The following is a 12,021-nucleotide window of genomic DNA, read 5'->3' as shown; positions in this document are numbered from 1 at the left end:
ATACCTTTAGTTATTTGTTGACTTACATCTAGCTTTATTCTATAACAGTATTACCACAACCAGCTGTATATAACTTAATATAGCTCAATTAAATTATATATTAATTAGTTTTACAAGAAATTGGCACAGAATCATAGGAAAAGTGTTTCTCTCACTTCCTCTAGTCCACAGAGAAAGTTAGCAAAGATAATTGCTGTGCCAGCAAGCAATGATATCTGGTATGACTTGGACAATACAGTCAAGAAAATGGGAGGTAAGAATATGATCTTAGAAACACATGAATGATAACTCAGTGCTGTGGCGCAGCAGGTTAATGACATAAATATACTTCAATTTATAAACTTTACTACATAGAAATATAATGTGCTATTTAATTATTTCACTACAGGTCATATTTTCTACTGTGTAATTGGGGAAAAAAGTTATAAAACCCAAATAAGGACAGTACCATAGAAAGTGCATATTGTCTCATAAATAAAAGTATGCAGGGCATTTAAAGATACCATGGAAGTAGATACTTCAAGGACACAAGGAGTATAAATTAATTCAAACTTATCTTTGAAGAAGCTTTTCTATGTGTTTTTTTCTTTTTAAATTAAAGGTAAAAACAGAAACTGGAAGGTTGGATGGGAAAGTAGGCTTTCATCAGTAAAGGTCCAGACAAGAAAATAAGCCTGCAGGCTACTGAAACAAATGTTCCTTTAGGTTTAGGGAGATATTATTGTTTCCTTCAAGTTTAGTTCACCATGAGGTGGACTATTACTCTCAGACCCTACAAGACCATTTTTAAAAATCTGATGTATCTCTAAAAGAATGCAGCTTACCTTTAAAATGTAACTCATTAAACTTGAAAATTTATTGTTTTGGGGGGACAGTAGCAGGAATATCATCAAGTGATCTTAGGCTAGGTATTATTATCTGTTTATTGTCCCTATACACTGTGTACCCCATCACCACCCTGCTCTATCCAATCTTAAATCAGTTTACCTCAAGCACAGCCTGTATCTGAGACCAGCTTTGATATTTCTCCAAATTTCCAGTTCGTACTTTGTGTCTGTACTTTAAATAATACCTTCCATTCAGCTTCCAAATATCTGTCATTTTACTCATGCAAGCACTTTGAGATCAAACTGAAAGTCTCATGAAATGCATGCCATTTAAATGCTTTATTTTCTTTTAGAATTTTGAACTTATTCTGTAGTGTATCCAATGTTTATAGTTTTCTAGATCAACAATATAAAAAAAGTCTCAAATATTTACGTTTACAGATTTCTATTATTGTTTTTCAGCCCCTCGATATTTTTTTCTCCTTCTATATTATGGTAAGAAAATTAAGGTAATAGGAACTGAATAAAGTGAATGTATTTGGGATTTTTAAACTAATGAAATGGTTAGACTACAGGGTATAACACTTAAAAATCTGATGGAGAAGAGGAAGGTTTTAAAAGGTGTCCTTTGTGTGTGCATAGTATTATTATAAATAATATCCAAATCAAATGATTTTTCTCTGTTCTTAGAAACACCTTTTAAAATCTTCCACTTGGTATTTTTAAAGTATTTTAAATTATGTTTTATTAAAGTATTTTTCATATCATAATGTTCTTAAAATTGTGTCTACAAATCACATTGAATCTGTTAAAAATGAATTAAAAATTAAAATAAAAATAAATGTAAATGGGGTGAGCATTTGGTGGAGCAATTACGCAGCTGCTGTGGACACTTACATCTCATATCAGAGAGCCTGATTCAAAACCCAGCTTCATTCAAAGTCCAGCTTCCTGCTAATGAACACCCTGAGACGCAGTAGGTGATCAAGTACTTGGGTCTCTGCCATTCACTTGAGAGAACTGAGTTGTGTTCCAGGCTTCTAGCTTCAGGAGGGTCCAGCCCTGACTATTGTGCACATTTGGAGAATGAAAGATACCCCCACCCCACGTTGTCTTCATGCCTATATTTCAAATAAATAAAAACCAACAAAAATTTAAACACATAAATATGTAACATTATTTAATAAAAAGTAAATTCATAAAGAAAATTCAGAAAGAACATGCACAGTTTGTCGTCAGCAGTTTTAGAACTGATTTTCCCTGGCTTTCAAGATCATCAATCTAATATGACACACAGGGAATGCTGAAGAGTTGAAGTGTTGAAAGAGGAATTTTTTAGTGCTATCCACTTATACCTATTTGTGCTATCTATTTGGTATTTTCTTCAGATGTTATCTTTTTGTATGCATATTAGGACAAGAAAAGCATATGATAATCTCCACTTCTAAATATTTATAAAAGGGGAGATGGCACTTGTGGTAGTTGAATAAACACCTTCACTGGTTTAGGTAGTATCTTTCCTTTTATTCTCAAACTTTAGGCACTACCAGTTAGAAAGACAGTAGCTATGTAGCCTGAAGGATTATGATGAATCTTTTCTACATGTATCTCTCTCTCTCCAACTATCACATTCATGTTTGATTAGGTATGAATGAGTGATGTTTATGTTTTGCTATTCTAGGCCTCTTTTGATTCCCACTGTCATAAATTCAACTTCAACCATTAGACATAAAGGATTTATTGTAAATACCAGAAAGTATAATGGCGTAGGTAGAGCTGACTGGAATTAGAGATAAGTCACCTCTTTCTCTTTTCATCTTTTCTATGTGTACCATTTTCACTCACAGAGATATATATCCAGAGAATGATCATCAAAGTTGGGATCTTTGAAGTTTTTATTTCACACATTTAAATTTACTATCAAAAATAATTTTAAAAAATCACCTGACATTTTTCAGAATGACTATTAGCAAAAATATGAAAGATGATAAATGCTAGTAAGAATAAGTTGAAAATAGGTCTTTTTTTAGGGTTTTTTTTTTTTTTTTTTTTTTTTTCCCAGAGTGTCTTGGCTTTCCATGCCTAAAATACTCTCAGGGGCTCTTCAGCCAGATCTAAATGCCTTAAGGGCTGATTCTGAGGCCAGAGTCCTGCTGTTTAGGACATCTGCCATTCTATGGGTCTGTTGTGTATCCCGCTTCCCATGCTGGATCATTCTCTCCCTTTTTTATTCTATCAGCTAGTATTAGCAGACAATAGTCTTGTTTATGTGATCTCTTTGACACTTAATCCTGTCATTATGATCTTTTGTGAACTGAAACTGATCACTTTGACTAGTGAAATGGCATTGGTACATGCCACCTTGATGGAACTGAATTGGAATCCCTTGGCACGTTTCTAACTACCGTCTGGGGCAAGTCCAATTGAGTTGTCCCAAATTGTACATTTCCTTCCTCTCTTATTCCCACTCTTATATTTAACAGGGATCACTTTTCAGTTAAATTTAAACACCTAAGAATAATTGTGTGTTAATTAAAGAGTTCAACCAATAGTATTAAATAGAAAAAAATAAAATAAAATAAAGTATTAAGTTGTTCCTTGACAGTCAGGACAAGGGCTGATCAAGTCACTGTTTCTCATAGTGTCCATTCCACTTCAACAGTTTTCCTTTTTGGTGATTAGTTAGTTGTCACCAATCAGGGAGAACATATGATATTTGTCCCTTTGGGACTGGCTAATTTCACTCAGCATGATGTTTTCCAGATTCCTCCATTTTGTTGCAAATAACCGGATTTCATTGTTTTTCACTGCTATATGGTATTCTATAGAGTACATATAAAAAATAGAAACCCTGTCTATTGTTGGTAGGAATGTACATTTATATAACCATTGTGAAAAACCATATGAAGATTAAAAAAAAAAAAAAAAACCAAAGCCAGAACTATTATCTGATCTGGCAACTACACTGCTAGGTATATATCCAAAGGATTTTAATTTAGTTGGTTAGAGATACTCCAAATTTCACTGAAATATTGCTCATGATGTCCAAGATATGGAATCAAAGTGTCCACCAACAGATGAATGTTTAAGAAAATATGGTGTATATGAATGTACTTTAAAACTTCTTCAAAAAAGTATATATTAAAAAGATATTCATGTATATCAAAAACTTTGCATCTAATTAATTTTATTTTTAATTCCATTCTCTACCTAACAATAACCACTTTTACACAACAGAATCTCATTCAACCTTTAAGAATAAGTGGATTCAGCTATTATGCTAAGTGAAATAAGCCAGATACAAAAAGACAAACACTGAATGATCTTACTTATACATGTAATCTAAAACAGATGAACTCATAAAAATAGGAGATAGGGTTGTGGATATCAGAGGCTGGGAATCGCTAGGTGCTGGAGAAATGTTGCTCAAAGGGCACAATTTTCTAGCTAGAAAGGAGGAATAAGTCTTTGAGATCTTTCTAACAGCATAGTGACTATAGTTAATAATAATGTGTATTATTGCTAAGAAAAAATTTCAAAATTCTCATCATAAAATATTTATAAAGATGTGAGGTGATATTAATGAACTTGATTCAATCCTCACACATTTTATACATGTATCAAAAATGACATTGTAGCCAAAAATTCACATGATTATAATTTGTCAATTAAAAATAAAAAGTATGTTAAAAATCATATTCCAGGGGCTGGCGCTGTGGTGCAGTGGGTTAACGCCCTGGCCTGAGGCACCGGCATCCCATATGGGCACCGGTTCTAGTACGGGCTGCTCCACTTCCAATCTAGCTCTCTGCTATGGCCTAGGATAGCAGTACAAGATGGCCCAACCCCTTAGGCCCCTGCACCCACGTGGGAGACCCAGAGGAAGCTCCTGGCTCCTGGCTTCGGGTCGGTGCAATTCCAGCCGTGCGGCCAACTGGGGAGTGAACCATCGGGTGGAAGACCTCTCTCTCTCTCTCTCTCTCTCTCTCTCTGCCTCTCCTCTCTCTGTGTAACTCTGACTCTCAAGTAAAAAATAAATAAATCTTAAAAATTATCATATTCCAGAGGCTTAATTGACTTGGTTAAAGGACTGACTCCTGAATGAATCTTTTTTTGCCAGAAGTGATCAAGGAGTGTGACTGAATTAGTGTGACTAGAAGCTGACACCTTGGCCAGTCCATGGGCTACAGAGATGGGATTTTATAAAATCATTGCCACTACAACTCAGACAGTATTGTTAGCATGAGGTGGAAAGCAATTCGTCAAAAACAAGGCGATGTTACCTATATAAAGGAAAAGAGTTTTGTTTGCCCAACAACAGTATTTCCCCAAACTATCTAGACCATAAACAAGGCATCCTTCTGATCATTTTCTTTGCCTACGATTTTTCTCAGGCTTACCTCTTCATAGTAGAAAAGGTGATGAAAAAAATCAAAGAACAAAAGAAATGTTATTAGCTATTTTTAAGATATGGAAGTTAAAAATAATTCAGGAAACAATTTCTAATTATTGAACTGAAAATACATGAGAATTGAATAATTTAATAAAATACCACTGAATTTTTAAACTGACATTAGTAAAGTTAATAAAATAGATAATATAAAATACAGCAGAGGTATATAATATATGAGAATTTCTTGAAAATGATTAATGTCTGGAAATCAATGGGATCAAATTAAATGACATTTTTATTTCTATTACTCTTTATTTCTTGTCGCTTTAAACCTTCCCTCTAATTTGAGGTTTCTTGAATCTTTCAACACAACCTTTTGTTTGGCAAAGCCATATTTTAGATTAAGTGAGCTTTTCCTATAACATGATGTTTAAATAAACCTTGAAAGAAGTTTGTTTAATATCCTTTATGAAATGTTAAGGTTTATGTGTAACTTTCACTTTGGAATCTGCTGTTTTCCTTCTATTTATTGTTTTATATAAACTCATCTCCACTGTTTTTATTCCAAATTTACAGAAGACCTTTTGTAAAAATTTTACATTAATTTCTATTGAGGAATAGACAAATAAGCCATTATTTAGAAGGTGTTTACATTATTTTTTTTTTAGAGAAACTGTTGGGGTGAAAGTAAAGTCAGTCTTATACGCATACCAATATACATACACACAATTTTAAATAGAAGAAAAATGAAGATGTATCTTTTTTTATCTAAAGATTTTGGCTACTAATACTAGTTAAACATTGATGTAGGAGAGAATCTCTTTGTAGGTCAAGCGAGGAAATCATCCACACTGATAACCTCAATCTAGAGACCACTGATAAACCTGAGTGTGAAGCAGAAAATGTACCTGCAAATTTGGTGAAGATTTTCAGAAACTTTATCAAATACATAATGGCTGAAATATGGGTGTGAAACTGAGGAGATGAGAGACAGAGAGAAGTCATATAAACAGTGTTTAAATTAAAAACAACAAAAAACTTGTCATAAGAAAAATATATTAAACTCATCCTATACAATGGAAATATTAGGATAATTAGAAGGAAGTTGTAGGAAGTCAGATATTTATGCAAATCAATTGCTCATTATCAAGAAAGGAATTCAAATATTAAGCAAAATTCTTTTAATGTATATATATATATATTTTTTTTTTTGACAGGCAGAGTGGACAGTGAGAGAGAGAGACAGAGAGAAAGGTCTTCCTTTTGCCATTGGTTCACCCTCCAATGGCGGCTGTGGCCAGCGCGCTGCGGCCGGCGCATCCCGCTGATCCGAAGCCAGGAGCCAGGTGCTTCTCCTGGTCTCCCATGGGGGTGCAGGACCCAAGGACTTGGGCCATCCTCCACTGCACTCCTGGGCCATAGCAGAAAGCTGGCCTGGAGAGGGGCAACTGGGACAGATTCTGGCGCCCCAACCGGGACTAGAACCCGGTGTGCCGGAGCCGCAAGGTGGAGGATTAGCCTATTGAGCCACGGCGCTGGCCTCTAATGTATATTTAAGACAAGTTTACATGTATATAAGACCTTTAAAATTATATTCCTATTTTCACATCACCTTTTGTAATTTCATTTTCCCGGAAATCAGCTAGATACAACTTTCAGTACATATTTTCCTTCTTGGTGTTAAAAGACTTCAAGAGTCCTTAATAAACAATTTATTATCTCATATGTTAATAGTGTTAATATTGTTCTATAGCAATGTAGTCTTGATTTTAAATTAATTATCTATTCTAAGATATTTTGCTTCAGGTCTGAACTTAGTGTATAATCTTATAATTATCTCTACTGAATTCTTCTTTATGGCTTTTAATATTATTTCTGCTTCTGATCTTTTATAAGATTCAACAGGTTAATGAAGTATAAATTCTCCAATGGTTATCCCTATGCAAATAGTGCTTTTTTTTCCTTCAATACTTTTTAAATGATTTAGAATTTATGCCAAATTCTCCATTAAATAGATATATACTGATGAGGCTTTCCTTCTGATTCATTGTTTTGAACATAAAATTCTTCCTGACACTTCCTAATCCTTGAGAATCATTTCCAAATTTAGTGAACTTTAACAAATGTCAGTTAAAAGTTCACTGATAAACTAGAGGTGAGTAGAAAGACAAGTAAAAGACCTAACACACAAATGTTCAGCAGAATAAGAAAGAAATCTCTTGAGACTACTATATTGAAAAATATTAAGTATAAGACAATTAATACCAGATTAAGGAGTTTACAGTTCAATTAACTCAAATTTAGATATTTTATACAATAACAAATATTTTTATTTAGACTTTTTTTTTTTTTTTTTTTTTTTTTTTTTTTTTTTTTTTTGCTGTTGGCATATCTTTTTAAACTTTTGTTACACAGTTCACAATTCTTTCTCTTTCCTTAGGGATATCTGATTTCTTCTTCAATGTTCTGGATTCACACTTCCTAAGCATAGAGGTATTTGTGAATTCTAGGAGTGAATGTGTCATTTATGTAATTTTAAGGTTTTAGTTGACATGAATGAATCTTTGTTTCAGACATGTACATACATGTATTTGGAATCAGAACTTTCATGGTCAACCTATTTCAAATTGCAAACTAACTCTTATTTTCCCCCTGGTTTCTTTTATAGTACTTATTACCACCTAACACATCATAAGTTTTTCTTATTTATCTATTATATGTCTCCCATGATTAGAATGTGAGCTCCTTGAAAGCAGGGGTTTGGGCTGTTGCATTCTCTGGAGTAATGCCAGTGTCTGACACATGACAAACTGTAGAATGAACAGATAAATCTAAGCTTTTATCATTTTTGGAGCTCAAAATCTTGGAGTGGGGAAGAAGGCTGCTCAGTCAGTAAAACACTATCATATTTTTTTGAAGTTCACTTACTTGATAGGAAGAACAAAAGGAGAGAAAGGGAGAGGGGGAGAGAGAAAGTAAGAGAAGGAGAGAGAGATCCTACTTGCCAGGTCACTCCAAATGTCCACAACAACCAGTACTGGGTTGCTCATAAAGTGAGAGCCTGGACTCAAACCAGTTTCCCACATTTAGCAGCAATCCAACCACTGAGTCATCACCTTGACTTCACAGGGTCTACATTAGCAGTAAAGTACACCCAGGAGCTAAAGCTGCACTTAGAATTCCAGTGAGTTGTTCTTAAGTGCTACGTATATTTTCAAGGAGCAATGGACATGTTTACAGCTATGGACTTGAGCACCCAGTTTGTCATTTGACATGTTCACTATTTGCTGTTGCTGTACTTATCAGAACCTTACCTTACCTCTGGTGTCCTTTTTCATTTGTTTCATACCTCCTGTTGTCTTTGGGTTTCCCTAGGGGCCTCTGCTTCAATAAAGCCTGAAACATGCGATTTTTTCCATGTAATTTCTATTACACAGGAATCCTTGGATGTGGTGGTAAAGTGCATGAGGGAGTGGAAGCACTGCATAGCCCTGTGATTAGGTCTTGGTCTTTTAGTGAGGCTCTGCCCTGGCTTTTCACCTTCATAAGCACGACTCAGTGCCCCCTATCCTCAACACCTAGATGCAGGAGGGCTTCAGGGGTCTATCTTTTCATACTCACTTTGGCTATAGCAAAATAGTACAAAGCTAACCTCTGTAAAATAGCATTCATTTGTGTAGACCTTGTTAAGAAGAACAAAAGAGAGGCTGGTGTTGTGGCACAGTGGGAAAAGCCACCTATGAAGCTAGCACCCGACATGGGCACTGATTCATGTCCTGGCTGCTCCATTTTCCATCCAGCTCCCTGCTAAATGAGCCTGGGAAAGCAGCACAAGATGACCCAAGTGCTTGGGCCCTGGCACCCACATGGGAGATCCAGATGAAGCTCCTGGCTTCTGTCTGGCCCAGTCCCAGCCATTGTGGTCATCTGGGGACTGAACCAGTGATAGAAGAGCCGTGTTTGTGTGTGTGTGTGTGTGTGTGTGTCTTTCTCTCTTTCTAACGCTGACTTTCAAGTAAATAAATATTTTTTAAAAAGCTGCTAACAAGCAGAAAATGCACTAAGAGGTTATATTTGCCTATGAGAAACTTAGGTTGTGATTCTAGGGACTTCAGAAGTTCAATCAAATTTTTGTTGCCAATTCTTTATTTTACATTACTTTAAATGATTTCCTTCCAACATATTATAGATTTTGTTGTTTCCATAGATTGAAAATTGTCGCAATTTGCTCTTGACAAATATTAACAATATCTTATCTATATAGTTAATAAAATTATTTGTGAAAGCATCAACACTTGAATGCTGCTAAACTTTTGTTCAGAATCAACTTCAATCCTCCTAATTAATAAAGAGAAATATTAATAAATATCTAAGAACTATAATACAGAGTTAATCATTTGTGAAGTTTTCTGAGAAAATACAAAAAAAGAAAACATGAGGAATTCATGTTAAAATATGAAACTGTTGTTTCAACAATGAAACTTGTTTTTTTATCAAGTCACTAACCAGGTGTTCTGCTTTGAATCTAGTATTTCCTAAAATTAACCACTTAGACACTGAAATGACTCCTCTAGAAAGATGACTAGAAATCTTGTTTGGTGGGCCATTTAATTTAAAAGTAAATTTGTCTTAACAATAAACTGGAAGGAAAGGCTGATGAATTAAAACAAAGCACTTTCAGATAATGAAATAATTATCTGCAGTGGTTGGCAGAGTGGAAATGTCACGAGGCTATATAATTATAGAATGTTAATGATTTAGTCCTGTGCTTTTTAAACTGAATCAATATAACTGTTTTTCAATAAAATAATCCCAAGTAGAATTTCTTCCACAGTTAACTCACAATGGAAGATCATTTTTCTATATGGGTTTTATCTTTATAATCAAACATCATTATTGCATCTACATTCATCAACCATAATGCACTTTTTTCAAGAAAACAAGGGATAGTACTAGCATATCAACATGCAACTATGATACTTTATAAAATTTCTTTTTTTTTAAACTTTTATTTAATTAATATAAATTTCCAAAGTACAGCTTATGGAGTACAATGGCTTCCCCCCCCCAAACTTCCCTCCAATCCGCAACCCTCCCCTTTCCCACTCCCTCTCCCCTTCCATTCACATCAAGATTCATTTTCGATTCTCTTTATATACAGAAGATCAGTTTAGCATACATTAAGTAAAGATTTCAACAGTTTGCTCCCACACAGAAACATAAAGTGAAAAATACTGTTTGAGTACTAGTTATAGCATTAGATCTCAATGTACAGCACACTAAGGACAAAGATCCTACATGAGGAGTAAGTGCACAGTGACTCCTGTTGTTGACTTAACAATTTGACACTCTTGTTTATGGCCTCAGTAATCATCCTAGGCTCTTGTCATGAGCTGCCAAGGCTATGTAAGCCCCGAGTTCACTGACTCTGATCATATTTAGACAAGGCCATGGTCAAAGTGGAAGTTCTCTCCTCCCTTTAGAGAAAGGTACCTCCTTCTTTCTACTGGGATCTCACTCGTGGAGATCTTTCATTTAGGTTTTTTTTTTTTTTTTTCCCCACAGTGTCTTGGCTTTCCATGCCTGAAATACTCTCATGGGCTTTTCAGCCGGATCCGTACACCTTAAGGGCTGATTCCGAGGCCAGAGTGTGTTTAGGACATCTGCCATTCTATGGGTCTGCTGTGTATCTCACTTCCCATGTTGGATCATTCTCTCCCTTTTTTATTCTGTCAGCTAGTATTTGCAGACACTAGTCTTGTTTATGTGATCCCTTTGGCTCTTAGTCCTATTATTATGATCAATTTTTTGTGAACAGAAATTGATCACTGGGACTAGTGAGATGGCATTGGTACATGTCACCTTGATGGGATTGAATTGGAATCCCCTGGTAGGTTTCTAACTCTACCGTTTGAGGTAAGTCAGCTTGAGCATGTCCCGAATTGCACATCTCTTCCCTCTCTTATTCCCACTCTTATATTTAACAGTGATCACTTTTCAGTTAAGTTTCAGCACTTAAGAAGAATTGTGTATTGATTACAGTATTTAACCAAAAGTATTAAGTAGAACAAACAAAAAAAAAATACTAAGAGGGATAACATATTAAGTTGCTCATCCATAGTCAGGGTGAGGGATGATCAAGTCACCATTTCTCATAGTGTTCATTTCACTTTAACAGGTTTCCTTTTTTGGTGCTCAGTTAGTTGTCACCTATCAAGGAGAACAAGTGGTATTTGTCCCTTTGGGATTGGCTTATTTCACTCAGCATAATGTTTTCCAAATTCCTAACAGGGATCACTTTTCAGTTAAAATTTAAACAAATTTCATATCCATTATAATTTATAGATACAATATTAATGAGGATATGACTGCCTTCTTTATAATCAAAAGTCCCAGCATCAAATGCAACCTGTTTGAATAGGCCTTTACTCTATACACTGGATTTGAAAATCTTTTTTTTTTTTTTTGTAATAACACAAGACAAAGTGAATTTCAAAAACAGATATTACACTCTTGGGGCCGATGCTGTGGCACAGCAGGTTAAAGCCCCAGCCTGCTGCGCCAGCATTCCATGTTGGTTCCAGTTCAAGTTCCAGCTGCCCCTCTTCCAATCCAGCTCTCTGCTATGGCCTGAGAAAGCAGTAGAAGATGGTCCAAGTCCTTGGGCCCATGCACCCGCGTGGGAGACCCAGAAGAAGCTCCTGTCTCCTGGCTTCAGATAGCTCAACTCTGGCAGTTGCAGTCATTTGGAGAATGAGTCAACGGAAAGGAAGATCTCTCTCTCTGGCTCTACGTCTCTCT

General features: G+C 35.3%; 1 protein-coding gene across 3 annotated transcripts in view; it reads right to left on the bottom strand.

Moving 5' to 3' along the window:
• NEGR1 (neuronal growth regulator 1) overlaps positions 1-12,021 on the bottom strand; it is a 941,547-nt gene that overhangs the window by 808,237 nt on the left and 121,289 nt on the right. The window contains exon 2 of one of the 3 annotated variants that reach the window (XM_070078259.1): positions 1-12,021. This exon is cut by the window's left edge and continues 91,557 nt beyond it. The exons of the other annotated variants lie outside the window; for them this stretch is intronic. The gene's annotated coding sequence lies outside the window, so the exon portion shown is untranslated. 3 annotated transcript variants of the gene reach the window in all.

Source organism: Oryctolagus cuniculus, chromosome 7, assembly GCF_964237555.1.
Source record: "Oryctolagus cuniculus chromosome 7, mOryCun1.1, whole genome shotgun sequence".
NCBI classification, from domain to species: domain Eukaryota; kingdom Metazoa; phylum Chordata; class Mammalia; order Lagomorpha; family Leporidae; genus Oryctolagus; species Oryctolagus cuniculus.
The sequence above is the reverse complement of the archived record's forward strand: the minus strand, read 5'-3'. Positions and strand labels throughout refer to the sequence as shown.